This window comes from Lissotriton vulgaris, chromosome 7 (assembly GCF_964263255.1).
Source record: "Lissotriton vulgaris chromosome 7, aLisVul1.2, whole genome shotgun sequence".
Classification (NCBI taxonomy): Eukaryota; Metazoa; Chordata; class Amphibia; order Caudata; family Salamandridae; genus Lissotriton; species Lissotriton vulgaris.
The window spans coordinates 313,837,346-313,853,447 of record NC_141695.1 but is presented as its reverse complement, the minus strand read 5'-3'; the positions used below and the strand labels follow the sequence as shown (position 1 = coordinate 313,853,447).

The 16,102-nt window shown below is 47.3% G+C and overlaps 1 protein-coding gene across 2 annotated transcripts in view; it reads left to right on the top strand.

Moving 5' to 3' along the window:
- Positions 1–265: 265 nt before the first annotated feature.
- The window catches only part of IRF3 (interferon regulatory factor 3), a 238,924-nt gene continuing 223,087 nt past the window's right edge, over positions 266–16,102 (top strand). Inside the window, exons 1-2 of one of the 2 annotated variants that reach the window (XM_086930131.1) lie at positions 266–452; positions 8,809–8,884. The gene's annotated coding sequence lies outside the window, so the exon portion shown is untranslated. The remainder of the gene's footprint in view (positions 453–8,808; positions 8,885–16,102) is intronic. The other variant, XM_086930132.1, reaches the window with a different exon arrangement.

Here is a 16,102-nt window from a genome sequence, read left to right as displayed (position 1 = left end):
TGTCACACATAAGCAATTTGAAACCTTGGCGTTTGTATTTTTCTTTTTGACTGCCTTCAGTTCGTCTCCACTTCGTGGGCCCTGCTGTCATCCGCACGAGGCTCCGTCTTAAATGCTGGGTCTGGCTTTCGGTGTCTCTCGGTGTTTGACGTAACATGGCCGGTCTTGGGCTCCGGGAGGGGGGAGTCGGGGGTGGAGCTGAGAGTCACGTGGGTGAAGAGAAACGAAACTGTAAGAGGAAAACCCAGCGCTGTGTGTAAACTGAGTGAGAAAAGAGAAAGACAGCGAGAGAGTGAGAAGCGCTGAGGAGTGCTCCGGGTAAAAATGAATGACCAGGAAGGACGAAGAGCTATACCCGAGGACTAAGAGCTATAGTGGGACATTGAAAGGCATACCGAGAGTGAGCGCCCCACCAGGAGGCAGTCATCCTTTCAAAGGTGTTTATAGGACAGGTAAGGATGCATATCTTCTTTCTGGAGGCAGGTGAGGGTCGCCCAGCCAGCAATGGGATGTTTTCATATTTCTGCCTCAGTTCCCAATCTGTGCATTTGAGACTTTTTGGGGGACCGATCGCAGGCTGTGGCATGACTAGTGAGTGCATAGTTTTGGATTCTTTAAATTGGTAAATTGTTCAGTGGGTTGTTACCTTGTTGTGGGGTACTAAGTACGTGTAGCCCCAAGCTTACAGGTTGAAATACTGAAGGGCGGGGCTCAGAATGTTATCATCTATTATCGAAGGATCGGGGTTTAAGCGCTGCTCAAAATCTTTGCTCCTATTCCCATTGAGGTACGATGTATATGTAGTGGGACTTGTTTTCCCGTTTAGACGGAGGAGATAGCGCCTCCGCTCAGTTGCTGCACTTGACTTACACTGACAACCCTCAAGCGAGGTAAACTCAGAGCCGGGCGGTGACTGACAACTCTCAAGCGAGGCAAACTCAGAGCGGGGCGGTGACTGACAACCCTAAAGCGAGGTAAACTCAGAGCCGGGCGGTGACTGACAACCCTCAAGTGAGGTAAACTCAGAACCGGTTCGGTGACTGACAACCCTCAAGTGAGGTAAACTCAGAGCCGGTTCCGTGACTGCCAACCCTCAAGCGAGGTAAACTCAGAGCCGGGCGGTGACTGACAACCCTCAAGCGAGGTAAACTCAGAGCCGGGCGGTGAATGACAACCCTCAAGCGAGGTAAACTCAGAGCCGGTTCGGTGACTGACAACCCTCAAGCGAGGTAAACTCAGAGCCGGGCGGTGACTGACAACCCTCAAGCGAGGTAAACTCTGAGTCGGGCGGTGACTGACAACCCTCAAGTGAGGTAAACTCAGAACCGGTTCGGTGACTGACAACCCTGAAGTGAGGTAAACTCAGAGCCGGTTCGGTGACTGACAACCCTCAAGCGAGGTAAACTCAGAGCCGGGCGGTGACTGACAACCCTCAAGCGAGGTAAACTCAGAGCCGGTTCGGTGACTGACAACCCTCAAGCGAGGTAAACTCAGAGCCGGGCGGTGACTGACAACCCTCAAGCGAGGTAAACTCAGTCGGGCGGTGACTGACAACCCTCAAGTGAGGTAAACTCAGAACTGGTTCGGTGACTGACAACCCTCAAGTGAGGTAAACTCAGAGCCGGTTCGGTGACTGACAACCCTCAAGCGAGGTAAACTCAGAGCCGGTTCGGTGACTGACAACCCTCAAGTGAGGTAAACTCAGAGCCGGCTCGGTGACTGACAACCCTCAAGCGAGGTAAACTCAGAGGGAGGTAAACTCAGAGCTGGGCGGTGACTAACATACCCCAAGTGAGGTAAACTCAGAGCCGGTTCGGTGACTGACAATCCTCAAGCGAGGTAAACTCAAAGCCGGGCGTTGACTGACAACCCTCAAGTGAGGTAAACTCAGAGCCAGTTCGGTGACTGACAACCCTCAAGCGAGGTAAACTCAGAGCCGGTTCAGTGACTGACAAACCTCAAGCGAGGTAAACTCAGAGCCTGTTCGGTGACTGACAACCCTCAAGCGAGGTAGACTCAGAGCCGGTTCAGTGACTAACAACCCTCAAGTGAGGTAAACTCAGAGCCGGTTCGGTGACTGACAACCCTCAAGTGAGGTAAACTCAGAGCCGGTTCGGTGACTGACAACCCTCAAGCGAGTTAAACTCAGATCCTGTTCGGTGACTGACAACCCTCAAGCGAGGTAAACTCAGAGCCGGTTCGGTGACTGACAACCCTCAAGTGAGGTAAACTCAGAGTCGGTTCGGTGACTGACAACCCTCAAGTGAGGTAAACTCAGAGCCGGTTCGGTGACTGACAGCCCTCAAGGGAGGTAAACTCAGAGCCGGTTCGGTGACTGGCAAACCTCAAGCGAGGTAAACTCAGAGCCCGTTCGGTGACTGACAACCCTCAAGCGAGGTAAACTCAGAGCCGGTTCAGTGACCGACAACCCTCAAGTGAGGTAAACTCAGAGCCGGTTCGGTGACTGACAACCCTCAAGCGAAGTAACTCAGAGCCGGTTCGGTGACTGACAACCCTCAAGTGAGGTAAACTCAGAACCGGGCGGTGACTGACAACCCTCAAGCGAGGTAAACTCAGAGCCGGTTCTGTGACTGACAACCCTCAAGCGAAGTAAACTCAGAGCCGGTTTGGTGACTGACAACCCTCAAGTGAGGTAAACTCAGAGCCGGGCGGTGACTGACAACCCTCAAGCGAGGTAAACTCAGAGCCGGGCGGTGACTGACAACCCTCAAGTGAGGTAAACTCAGAGCCGGGCGGTCGGGTGGAGATGCCACCTTGGGGTGTCGTCAGCGGAAGCACTGATTACTGAGACTGTGTGTATTAGCTCTATTCTGATGGCTGGAATTATTTTATTTTATAGTATCAAGTATTTTTTATTGTCGTGACTTTATATCTCTATGTGTGGTGTTTCAGTTGAATTGTTTATAACATTTTCTAAACTATTTTCAAACGTAATAAAAACAATTCATCACCACCACCTAGGAATGCACCTTGGTGTAGGTGTTCTGGAAGAGCTTAATTGATGCCGGTGCTTGGCACCGTGCCTCCTATTTAGGGGTTAAGACTTATTTTTCTCATCGGTCTTTGCACCAAAGCAAGAGAGACAGAAAGCCAGAATAGGGAGCGAGGAGGAGGAGAAAGGTAGGGAAACGGAGACTGTGAAAGGCTGGAAATCAACCGACGAGAGCGAGACTAAGGGCCAGATGTATCAAGACTCGCAAACGGCCAATTTGCATTTTTTCAGATGTATGAAAAAATCGCAATTTAAGGAATCGCAATTATTTGCGATTCCTTATTTTGCCATAGCATTTAAGGAATCGCAAATTTTGCGATTTCTTAAATGATATGTATGACACATTTTGAAATTGCGATTTTGAGTTAAGAAATCGCAAATTACCACCAACTTGTACTTGGTGGTAATTTGCGATTTCTTTTAAAAAGGCCTTATTTGGCATTTGTGAGGGTGGCATGTGACACACATACATGCCCATAGGGCATGTATGTGTGCCACATGCACACACATGTAGATTTCAGGGGTGCAGCAGGGTGTCTTTGAGACACCCCTGCACCCTTGAAATAATTCTCAAATTGCGATTAGCAAATTGCGAATTTGAGAATTATTGCTCTATCATTCCTATGGGCCTCCTGGCCCATAGGAATGCATTGGAAATTATTCTTTATTTGCGAATTCGCAAAATGCGAATTCGCAAATAAAGAATAATAAGGAATCGCAAAAAAATTGCGATTTTGTACATACATACAGTTTTGCTAATTCTAAATAGCGATTAGCAAAAAATCGCTATTTAGGATTCACAAAACGGAATCTTGATACATCTGGCCCTAAAAGACACCAAGACAGAGGTGAAATAAAAAAACTTCTACAGGGACTCGAGACTAGCCAATCTCAATATACATGCCCCTCCCCTTCTCTACCACCGCCCCCCCCCCGCGAACCGTAGCTCCTGGGCCGAATGTCTGACGAATACTGTGAGCCCTGGCACTAACATTTTTTTATTTCAGTAATTTTTTATTGAAAATTATATTTACATGGTGCAGAGGATAAACATGGGAGATAGCTGAAAAAACACAGACAAAAGGAAACAGGGAAAAGGCGCCCGGGGGGGGGGGGGGGGGGGTGGGAAGGGGCTTAGCTAAGTGTTGGCTCGCGGCTATTTGTCCATTATTCACATTCACTCATGTTTCTTCTTCTTGTAGTTCCTTCCGGCTTTCCCCCATTCCCCCCTTTGGACTGTCTGATTGTCTTTTCGCACCCCTGGTGGCGTGGAGAGAGAGAGATATAGAGAGTATAGAGGGTAGAGAAGCACATGGTGTTTCAGGATAGGCGGTCTGTGTAGAGCTGCGGTGTCTGGGTTCCCTAGCGTTCAGGGTGGCTTGTGTGAGGACAGGTAGTTGTCCAGCGAGAGCCACATTTCGCTTTTGTTTCGTGAGTTCGGTAGGCTGTTGGTCGTTATGGTGTCAGCTCCCCACAGGAATATGACCCAATTGAACCAGGCTTTGAAGGTGGCTTTCGCTGTGTCTTTCCAGTTATTCAATACCGTCTTGACCGCCGCTGTGAGCAGGAGGTCAATCAGGTCCCTGTCTTCTTCTGATGATATGGATGGGTCAGTGTATCCCAGGGCCAGATAGTGGAAGTCAAGTGTTAGTGTGGCTCCTGTTACGTCGTTGATTAGTGTGTTTATTGAGTCCCAGAATTTTCTGACCTTGGAGCAGTGGAAGAGGAGGTGTTCAAGGTCCCCTTTTTGCTTGTTGCAGTTCCAGCAGGAGTCGTTTTCTCGGATACACATGGAGGCTAGACGTGCTGGGGTCCAGTAGGCTTTGTGTATCAGCCAGAATTTTGTCTGGTCTAGGGTTGTTGTCACCTTCCTTCTTGATGTGGAGCACCAGAGGTCGGCAACAGATTAAACACTGGGTTATGTGATGCTTTGTCATGGAGGTCCCAGACGTCTCCTGGGTATCAGCGATAGTATTCAGTGAGAATATCGTGTTTTTAATACCATCCTGCTAACTTATCATGGCGAAAACATTGACCACCAGCATATTGTGAAGAAAAATGTTCATTGCTAACTAGATTCAGTGTTATGAACTCCACTTATAGGTACCTCGGCGGCAGAGTTAAGAATAGTGTATATAGTATATATAAAACACACACTCACCGCCCCCCATCCCGCCCCAATCATCCCACCCACCCATCCTCGAGAGGTGTTCGATCTTGGAAATTAGGGTCGGGGAAAGGGACCTACCTGCCTGGAGACCCAAAGGCCCTCACTACGAGTTAGCGATTACCAGAATGCAATAAATATCTTGACTGGTGGGACCCAGGGGAAGCAGAGTCGCAAACTAGTCTTCCCCCGGGGTCTTTCACCTAGGAGGGCCAGGCTGGGTTCAGGGGGTGGGGTTTGGGGGTGGGTATAAGAATGCAGGGGAGGAAGGTGACTTCCTCTTCCTGCATTCTGGCACCATCGGGAGGGTTAGGTTTAGGAAAGGCCACCCGCCTGTCCTACAGTTTTATTAGGGTTCGGGAGTGGGGTAGGCTGAGCATGCCAGTTTAGGACAGGTTGCAGGGTTTAGCTTTACTTGGGAGGGGTGGGGGAGTCACTGACGGGCACACCCATCCCTGGGGGGTGGGAGGAAGAGTGAATGATGGGGGGCTGGAGCCACGAGTGTAATACCATGTGATACAGGGGAGGATGCTAGAAGAGAAGTGAAGAAGTGGATGAAGAACGGAACGGGTCATGGAGTGGAATGAGAGGTGAGTTTGGAGTGGTGTGAAGGGAGTGAATGGATGTAGAGGTTGATGTTGGGGGGTTTGTTATTGGTTATTTAATATGTTGTGCAGCCTGGTCCTAATAAATTGCCTTTTACGCTTAAACATCAGCTTGGACTGTGTATTACGGGAAGCGTGGTGTGCGTAGGTTTACCCACAGGTCGGAATATACCGACTAACTCATAATCAGGGCCTGGGGTCTGCTTTGTTAGATTCGCCTGATTGAACCAACTTCTTCGTGTTTGTGAAAGTTTATAAATCTCTACAGAGTTGATTTGTGCAGTACTCTGCGGTGGTCGCCTCATGTTTCCACTCTGAAAATTGCTTGGCAGGGTGTCTGTAACGCCAAAGGTCACAAAGGGTGAGCTCTTACAAGTTTTGTCCCCAGATAAACATCTAACAAATGTGAGTGCAGTTTCTGCAAATACAATATGCACCATGGTCTTAACAGCAATTTCAGCTTTCACGTGCCACCAATGTAGGAAACAGAAGAAATACATTTAAAAAAGCAACACTGTCTTGCATGGCGGTCATGAACCATGAAGTGCTGAATGTTTGACAAATCTGACCCTTTCCGTGGAATTCAAGTGCTTTGAGTGAAAAAGGCATTGTGGGGGAAGATGGTGGCCTCCTTCAACTCGCCGCAGTATCTTGTTTTTAAAAAATGCATAACACCCAAGACAACCACACTGCACTGCTGGTTGGAAAGGAGAGCCCAATCTCCAGAAGAAGTCAAATTGACCCTTCAAAAAGTATCTTGTGTTGTGTGCTTTGTATTGGTAGATCTTTGGGAGCTCAGGAAGCTGTGGTAGTAATTGTGTTTTTGCTTCTGAGTGTTTGTGAGTATTTTTATCCTTTCCAGTGCACGGTGAGTAAGAAAAACTTGCAGAACTAACACATCTCACCCCATCCTGGAATAAAATTGGTGTTCCATTCCACCCTCCCTCGTTGAGCAGCCATGCAAGCATGTGATTAATCATACTGGGCCAAGTTCTACTTCCTGCTGGCGCCGTACCCTATGCCCTATGTGTGCCCATACATCTGGGCTGCCGTAAGATTTCCAGGCGGTATGGGATGAGGGATAGCATTACGTCTGTGGTAACTTGTGTATTTCTTGTGGCATTGTACTGATATACATACAAGTAAATTCAAACATTGCATACTTATATTCATCCTAATGTGAATTGTATGATACATGTGAGTCATGCCTCCTTTAACCCACCTCTCATATCTTTGCATTTCCTAAATAATTGGTTTTGCATGTTTCTATCAATCCATCAATCAATCAATCATAACATTTGTATAGCGCACTACTCACCCGGCAGGGTCTCAAGACGCTTGGGGGAAGGGGTCCGCTATTGCTCGAACAGCCAGGTCTTGAGTTGTCTCCTGAAGGCGAGATGGTCCTGGGTCAGCCGAAGATGGATGGGGAGGGAGTTACATGTCTTGGCCGCCAGGTAGGAGAAGGATCTACCTCCGGCGGTGGCTCTTCGGATGCGTGGTACGGCGGCAAGGGCGAGGCATGGAGAACATAGCTGGCGGGTGGGCGTGTAGAAGGTCAAGCGGTCGTTGAGGTACTTGGGGCCCAGGTCGTGGAGAGACTTGTGTGTGTGGGTGAGGAGCCTGAACGTGATCCTCCTACTGACGGGGAGCCAGTGCAGGTCCTTCAGGTGGCCAGAGATGTGGCTGCGTCGGGGGATGTCCAGGATGAGTCGGGCGGAGGCGTTCTGGATGCGTTGGAGTCTTTTCTGTAGCTTGGCTGTGGTTCCGGCGTAGAGGGTGTTTCCGTAGTCCAGTCGGCTTGTGACGAGTGCCTGGGTGACCGTCTTCCTGGTTTCGGTCGGGATCCATCGGAAGATCTTGCGGAGCATGCGTAGGGTGTTGAAGCATGAGGAGGAGACGGCATTGACTTGTCTGGTCATCGAGAGGGAGGAGTCCAGGATGAAGCCCAGGTTGCGTGCGTGGTCTGTTGGTATGGGAGTGGCGCCCAGGGCGGGGGGCCACCAGGAGTTGTCCCAGGCGGAGGGCGATGGTCCCAGGACTAGGACTTCCGTCTTGTCTGAGTTCAGTTTCAGGCGGCTGTTCTTCATCCACTCGGTGACGTCTTTCATCCCTTTGTGTAGGTTCGTTCTGGCGGTGGCGGGGTCTCTGGTGAGGGAGAGGATCTATCAGTCCCAGTAACATCCCATGAGCCAGGTTTCTATGCAAAATTTGCATTCAAAATTCACTTGACTTTGCCACGTTTTTAAAGCAATATTTTAATGTGTGCAGGGCATTATGGGTAAAAAAAAAGCTTGTGCGAGGCAGCCAGATTACAGCTCCTCGCACTTCCTGGATCTGTGTTGTTTAGGCGGTAGATCTCCCTGGGTGCTCTGGGCCAAAATCAGAAGTCGTACAGCTGGCCAAATGTATGTGAAAAGCAAGCGCCCAAAATGAACTTGCCATAGTTACAATTCTGGCTTGCTATTTTCACCCATGGTATGCCCATTTACATGAACAGCTTTTATCGGAAAGAGTGGAAATGCAGTCTAGTAGCACAATTTCTGTTATCATGTGACATTAATGTAGCTGTTGGGTCTCATATGGTTTCAAGAAGGGGGATGTAGGGGGCACGTTTAGTCCGGATATATTTGGTAGAAAAAAGTTACAAAGATTTATGTCAAGAACTCAGTATAGAACTCGGGAAAATATGTGGCAGTCTAGTGGTTAAAAAAGAGTGTTCAGAACACACTACCTGTGCTGGGGTAGTATGAATAAAGTTGATTGATATATAAGGTTAACTATGCTCCGACCTGTGGCCCGAAATGATTTTAATGTATTAAATTGTCTGCAACTTATTTAAACATTTCTAATTGGAAACAGGTCTCGAGCTTTATTGCTCGTTTCTTGAAAAAATAAACAGCTTTGGAGCAGGCAAAACTTGTTAGGCTTGTTTGAAGTAATGTCAAAGGCCAGGTGCACGTTCAGTGGCATTTTTTTGTAGTGAACAGACATAATATCGAGTTTTTTATTTCGAACCACAGAAATATTGAGTTGGAAATATCGAAGGGACAGAATATCAACATCAAGAATATCGGTGACCAGAATATCGACCTGAAGGTAAGAAATATTGTTTTTTGTTAATATCGAAGTCAGGAATATCCTTTGCAAAAATATAGTTGTTAATAATATCGATGTTTATATTAGTGTTATGTATTTTAGTATGTATTTTATATGTATGTGTTCTATATTTTTTGTGAAGTGTATTTTAAAAAAAATATATGTATTCAATTTATAGAAGTTACTAATTTTTATAAAAGTACATTTAGCGTTTTAGTACCGTAGCGGGTTGTGGGTTTATAGGGGAATAGGGTGCAAGCAATTTACTTAGAGATAATTAAATAATAATTTTCAGAAATTATTTATTATTTTTGAAAAAATGTTGAGTTTCAGCTCCGTAGCTGGTTGTGGGTTTATAGGGGAATAGGGTGGGAAGTAATTTTATTATCATAAAGTATTTTTTATTTTTTGGTATTGATAATTAAATTATTGTTAATGAATTATTAATTGGTATTTAATTTGCATTAATTGATTAATTGATCATTATATTAATTGTGTTCACTTTTTTTAGGATCAGGTTGTGGGTTTATAGGGGAATAGGGTGGGAAGTTATGTATTAGAATAAAGATATTAATCATTTTTAGGTCTCGGCCTGCGATGGCTGCGCAGGAATGCGCAGTCGAGCTGGCGAGATCTATTGACTTAGAGTACATTTCACTAGCGAGGTTAAGCCCGCCCCTCTTTTCCATTGGCTGGCATCACCGTTCATGCTAAATGGTGGGCAGCCATTGGAAAAGTGTCCTAATGACATACTTCTTTCTCTTTTAGCCCCGTCCTTTTCAGACTGGGTTCCTTGACTTACTGGTGGTGTAAAAGGTTTCTTATCTTCTTTATGGGGCGAAACAGATGGCCACATAAAGAAGATAAGAAACCTTTTATGTCAGCAGGAAGTCAGTCTGAAAGGTACGGGGCTGCCTTTAGTGAAAGATGGCGCGTTTATGGCAGGTTTCACTGTGCGAGCTATGCGTGCTCTCGCGAGCGGGAACGTTGCACACCTCACACTGGCAGCGCCTGACAAGCTATGCGCTGCACCGACGTGATCTAGCGCAGCGAGCTGGGGGTGTGCATTAGCTTCCTGTAGTACCGCTGGACCCGCCAAGCTCTTCCGCATCCTTCATCAGCGGGCGGCTTTACCGCTCGAAAAGAGGTATCCCGGCCCCTCTAGGGCCTCATTCATTTCAGATAAAAATTAAAATAAAAAAATCTAGGGACCGTGATTGATCCACGCGCTACACACAACGATGTGCAATCCCACGCCATCTTCCGTGAGTGATCCTCCCGCCCCCTCCCCCTGGCGCGGTGACATGCAAAGCCCTACAGTAGCCTGTATAAAAATCGTGCGTTTATGGCAGGTTTCACGGTGCGAGCTTCGCGTGCTCTTGCTCGTGGGAACCCTGCAGTAGCCTGTATGAATATGGTGCAAACCGTCATCCCTCGCGCTACAACTTGTGAGAAATCATCACAACAAAATTCAAACACGTAGGAAAAAAAGGGAAAACACCCCCGGCTGAATTCCACTGTGTGGAGCAGGAGCTGGGTTATCATCTTAACATTATCTGATACAGCACTGGCTCCTTCAGCCTAACAACCCTACACTCCATGTACCCCTATGCAGCAGCAGCACCCGAGCCCCACAACAGAGCTAGTCCCTTGAATCCCCCACCCTCCCGTCAAAGCAATGAAACCGCGGCACACACACAGCATCATAGAAGCACACGACTGCCTCCTCGCAGTGCCTGCATTTAATGCAGCATGCCGGGCTCAGAGTCCTCCCGTTTCCCGTCCTCGTGATTAAAATATGTACCGATTAGTTCAAATAATAAGACATCCTATCAATATATTTTTATTATAGGCATTGTACTCCTCTCCCCCCCCCCTCCACAGTAAAGAGCTCAGCAACCCTTTACGAGGATAAAGCCGGGTGGGGATAATGCAGCTTCTCCCAAGGGAGGCGGACTCACAGAGGAAGCAAGACCCCCTCGCCGCACCTAGCCTTTCTGTGGGAGTCTAGCACGGAGAGCCAGGAAGGAGGGTGCACAGGGGAACTGGGGGGACCACCCCAGCAGGTGGTAGGAGGTAAGAGGGCTTAGTCGTGGCGGGGGGGTTTCAACCGTACTTTGCTTGTGAGACTTGGGTGGATGAGAAAAGTGCTGGTGAGACACTATACTTTATATCACACTCCGGCTGTTGCGGGGCAGACAGGAAGGTTTTGTTTTGCAGAAAAAAAGGGGGGGTGGAACCCACATACCCTCTTGCGCGAGCCCATCGCTCCCTTGCACGCTCGTCTCGTAACAAACGTTTCACCACATTGTATATAGGTAATCAGGTGAAATGTCAATACCATTGTTTGCGAAAACAGGCTCCTGTGACTAGCATTGTAACTATTTACTGCAGGCGTGGGGTCAGGGACTTGTAGGGGAGGGGGCAGTTTGGGGGGAGTTGAAGGTATGGGGGCAGAGCCAAATCTGTTCCTGTCACAAAACCGTGTCTTCGATGTAAAACGTGTTGATATTGTACAAGCAACAGTGTTTACACTCTGTAGTTATTTCTTGTCGAATAACTGTGTGTTGAGGACGCTTTTTTAAAAATGTCTCAGCTTCTCCCCGCCCTTGAAGTTGTTGGTGATACTGGGTCCAATAAAGAACAGCGTATAAATCTGTGCAAATTGTTAACGTCGATTTTTTTCGGGGTCTTTAAAAATGTTGCTGAGGAAAGAGGAAAAAGGTGACTTGATTTTTTTTACATCTGCTAAGCTGCCGGTGTCTAGCCGTACCATCTTTCTTTCACCCTCTTGCCTGTACCGCATAGTCTATCTTTCTTAGCCAATATATCCTATCCCCTGCCCCTACTGCCACCTCGTCATCTCTTACACCCGTGGGTTCCCCTCCTCCAGCAAACATGTCACCCTGCGGCTGCCGCCCTTCATCGTGAGTTCTCTTCCTCGCCCCATCTTCACTCCCGGTGGCTACCTCAGACCCGCTCCGGCAGCGCACTTCCCTCCAACAGTCTCCCGGTCTCTCTTCTCAACGAGAGCCTTTCTCAGGCACAAGGCCACAGACTTCAGAAATCTGAAAACATCTCCCATGCAGTTGGTGGGAGCAGCTGCCTTCCTGCAGGTCTGAGCCAGCGGAAAGGCCTCGGCTCCCCCTTCACCACCGGAGGAGGGGGCCTGAGAGCGCATGTGCTCCCTGGACAAGGAGGTCACATTTAAGGGAGGCCCTGGCAGAGAAGGCCTGACACCCCCCCCACCCCAGCTCATGAACCACCCCTCCCAGTTACCACTTGTTGGTCGAAAGAACACCATGCCATGGCGGAGGGGGGTCTCAGACCCCCAACAGCTGAATAAGGCGGTCACGGCCCAGGCAGGCTTTGACATTTAAGCATCTGAGCCTCCTTTAGAATGGCATTTATCCCAGGGAGTCCAGAAAAGGATAAATGCACAATTAACCCCCCCACCCAACTCCTGTGGAGGATACCCGCACCTCTTCCTCTACCCGCTCACACTTAGTGAAGTCAAACCCCAGCACTATTGTTTTCTTGTTAGAGGAATATGCATGCATCCTGTTGTATCTCGTCCTGCACCCCACACTTTTCTTGCACAGCCAGCGAAATGCAATGCAATAGGTCTCGCATTTGCGAGAGATTAAGCTATTGGCATTGTAAATGACAATGCCATTTATTTATCTGTTTTCAAAACCAACACATAAATAAAAAGTTTGACATTTACAATGCCAATAGCTCTAACTTTTGCAAAGGCGAGACCGTTGCATTGTAAATGCTTGTTATTTATTGGTATAGATAAATAATTTATTGTGAATTAATTATTAATTGGTAATTAATTTGTATTAATTGATTAATTGACCAATATATTAATTGTGTTAATTTTTTTAGGAGCAGGTTGTGGGTTTAGAGGGGAACAGGGTGGGAAGTAAATTAATTATAATAATGTTGTTATTACTTTTTATTTATTGGTATTGATAATTAATGTATTGTTGATTATTAATTGGTAATTTTTATTAATTGATCATTATATTAATTGTGTTAATTTATTTTAGGTGCATGCCAATGAACAACATGCATCTTGGACATTGTGGCAGGTGCCGCTTGAAGCACAACCCGCAACAATGTTCAATATGCGGGATGTGATTGTCAGGGTGGCGGTCGCATCATATTAGGCACAGCGGGACCGCCGCACCACAGGCCCTGCATACCGTTATGGTGGCAGGCAGACTTTGCCCGCCTGCCATCGTAATAGTGCCCCTTGTTCTGAAATGCTTTCATGCTCTCACAGGGTAGTGGTGACACAAAAGTCCACAGTTACACCCAGTAGACCGAATGCTCTTGGAAAGAACAAAAGCACTCCCCAAGACATGAGCGCTGTAGGCAAGTGAGTCCAAAAGGGAGCATGGTCCAAGGAAACAAAGGTTGACAACAAGACCAACATGCTCAGAAAGAATCTGCATGTCTACTGGTTGACTGAGGCTTGAAGGCTGTCTTGGACTGCCCACAGAGTACTTTCCGTTACATGCATTTGTTGGAAGCCTATATGATGGCCATCCAAAAGGATCTCTTTTCAAAAGAACCTTGGAAGCTAGTTCACCAATATTCTAACACTATGGCATGTCCAGTGCTTCTTAGTTTAAAAAAAAAAAGTACAAGAGCTCTACATTTTCTGGAAAAAAACACATATTACCACTTGTAGGACTGCCAGCTGCCCTTGCAGGGTAAGTAAAGGCATCCATTGCTGTCACGTGGATGGTCACATATCAAGCGACACCACCAACCAGTCCTGGCTTTTCAGCCAAAAGCAGTTGGCATTCTGGTGTTTTTAGTTATCTCTAGTGATTTTAAGTACATGCTTATAAATCGCAGCATTTAAAAAAGACAGACCTGGTTAAAGGTGTCACACATGGCATGGTGACAGTATGTTATCTCTGATGGACCAGACAAACCCACATTGTAAATATTTTAAATGCAAACATAGATTGTAAAACAGATAAACAGCATCAAGCACTTCCAGAGTCACCTTCTTCTGCACAATCAACACAAATCCTTTTTAATAGTTCTTTTTAGGTTTCACCTAGACAGCGCATGCAAGTCTCTGCGAGACATGTTGTTTACATAAAGTGGGCTTACAGCCCGCCCATAGCTTACCATTAGTTAGTTCTCATCCCCTTTGTTCACACTTGTCTTGGCATGCCTGTATCATGTCCTCTTTTTGCATTTGGCCTTCCGCGGTAGCATTGACAAAGTACTTGTGTCCTTCCACTACTTTCGTTTTTGGAGCTACTTTATTTTGAGTTCAAGCACTCCATACTAGTGCATGTGTTTTCAGCATGTCTCCCATATCCCTGTCCAAGTAGTCTCTATTCCCTCCCATGTTACTTCTTTTTCCTCCCACCCTCTTGTCCAACATTGTAAGCAAATCAGTTCCATGACAGCGTATAGAGCTGTCATTGTGGCACAGAATACGCATATCCTTCGACTGTAAAGTACGACTTTGATTCTGTGTGCCTTCCCAATAAGGAAAGCTGCACTATTATTTCCTGTCCTCCAAATATCATTTACAGAGTAAAACATTGTTTTTGCTGCGATCTTCTAATTTGCTCAGAATACAGCAGTCACCAGTGCAGGGTTTATGTGAAACATTTACCAGACCCATAAGAGTGGCTTCTCTGCAGAGTTAAGGACCCCTTAGAAATTTAACTGAATCTCTGACGTAGAACTTTGACTGCTTTCTGCTGGAGCGCTAAACTCTCCTCCACTGAACACCAAGATACTCCATTCTGCACCACTCCACTCTATGCCACTCCACTCTACGCCATTGACATCTATGCCACTGCACTCTACCCCACCCTACTCTTCTCTGCACCACTGCACTCTATGCTACTCTACACCACGCTATCTATAACTGCATTTTATGCCAATCTACCTGGCACCACTCCAATCTACGCCACTCTATTCTGCACCACTCTGCTCTACACCACTGTACCCTACATCACTTTGCCCTGCACCACTCTACTCCACTGCACTCAGCACCTTTTCACTGTATGCCACTGCCCTCTACATCACTACACTCTACGCCACTCTACTCTGCACCACAGTAATCTGTGTCACTGCACTCTACTTTGCACCGCTACTCTCTATACCACTCCACACCACTGCACTCTACTCTGCACACCTCCACTCTACACCGCTTTACTCTACTCTGCACCACTCCACTCTACGTCACTCCACTCTATGCCGCCCCACTCTACGCCACTGCACCCTATGCCCCTCTACTCTCTGTCACTTCACTCTGCTCTCTCTACTCTGTACCACAGGACTCTACACCACTCCACTCCTCTCTACGCCAATCCACTCTATGCCACTCTATTGAACTCTCCATTGCTCCACTGTACGCCACAGACTTTACGCCACTCCACTCAACACTACTGCACTCTGTGCCACTGCATTCTACTCTGCACTCTTACACGCTACACAAATCCACTCCACACTACACCATTGCTGTCTACTCTGTATCACTCCATTCTTCACCACTCCACTTCAACTTTGCACCCTGCTGCACTACGCTATTGCACTCTAGACCATTGCACTTTACGCCCCTCTACTCTACACCACTGCACTCTTCAACACTGCACTCTTTGCCACTGCACTCTACTTTCCAACATTGCACTCTATGCCACTTTACTCTACTATGCACCACTCTACTCTTCGCCAATGTGCTCTAAGACACTACAGTCTCCACCACTGCACTCGCCACTGTACTCTACTCTGCGCCACTCCAATCTACGTTACTCCACTCTGTGCTACTTTACGCTACACCACTGTACTGTATGTCACTCTACTCCACGCGGCGCCACTGCACTCTTCGTCAATGCACTCTACACCACTCTACGCCAACGCACTCTACTCTGCACCACTGCACTCTATACTACTCTGCTCTGGATCACTGCATTCTATGCCAGTGAACTCTACATCACTCTACTCTATGCCAATACACTCTATGTCAATCTACTGCACTCTGCACCACTGCAGCACTGCAGCCTATGCCATTGCACTCTACACCACGGCACACTATGCACTCTACTCTGCACCATTTCACTCTGCGCCACTGCACTCTACGCCACTCTGATCTACTCTGCACCATTCTATGCCGCTACACTCTATGCCACTCTACTCTGCACCACTGCATTCTACACCATTGCACTGCACGCC